The sequence below is a fragment of the Octopus bimaculoides genome, chromosome 4 (assembly GCF_001194135.2).
Source record: "Octopus bimaculoides isolate UCB-OBI-ISO-001 chromosome 4, ASM119413v2, whole genome shotgun sequence".
Lineage (NCBI taxonomy): Eukaryota > Metazoa > Mollusca > Cephalopoda > Octopoda > Octopodidae > Octopus > Octopus bimaculoides.
The window spans coordinates 147,653,985-147,654,579 of NC_068984.1; the positions used below are offsets into that span (position 1 = coordinate 147,653,985).

General features: G+C 30.8%; 1 protein-coding gene across 1 annotated transcript in view; it reads right to left on the reverse strand.

Annotated features, from left to right (window-relative positions):
* The window catches only part of LOC106884260 (uncharacterized), an 86,197-nt gene that overhangs the window by 10,442 nt on the left and 75,160 nt on the right, over positions 1 to 595 (reverse strand). The gene's annotated exons all lie outside the window — the stretch shown is intronic.

Below are 595 nucleotides of genomic sequence, written 5' to 3' on the forward strand. Positions count from 1 at the left end.
TATATATATATATATATATATGTATATATATATATATATGTATGTATATATATATATATATATGTATGTATATATATATGTATATATATATGAAAACAGTTAACTCCTTATTGTTAGTTCAACAAAACATATTTGAAGAACCACAACTGAAACAAAACATATTTTGTCCCACTAACAATTATGGTTTAAGTGTTTATCCACTCTCACACTCATTTTTGAGCCCTTTATTCTAAGTGACTGGACATATCCCCCCTCTTTAAAATTGTCCCCTCTGACTCATACGTGTTTTTGCTTATATACATATAATTTATTTATTGTGACTATAATTTGGTGGATATATGTGTATATATTATAAGTGTAGCTGGTGTTTATTGTTTAGCATTTGCTTAGCCTGACAGAACAAACTCCCCATCGAACTCAATCCAAACTTCATCCTCCCACTTTGTTTTCAGAAATTGCCCCTTCATTATATCATCCAATAGGTCCCTTTTTCAGGATGCTGTGTGATATGGCTGCTACTTCTAACATTTTGAGTTCCCTGTAAGTCAATCCTTGTAAGATCAGTGTATGTAAAGTTTTGTGTGTATGTGCTTGG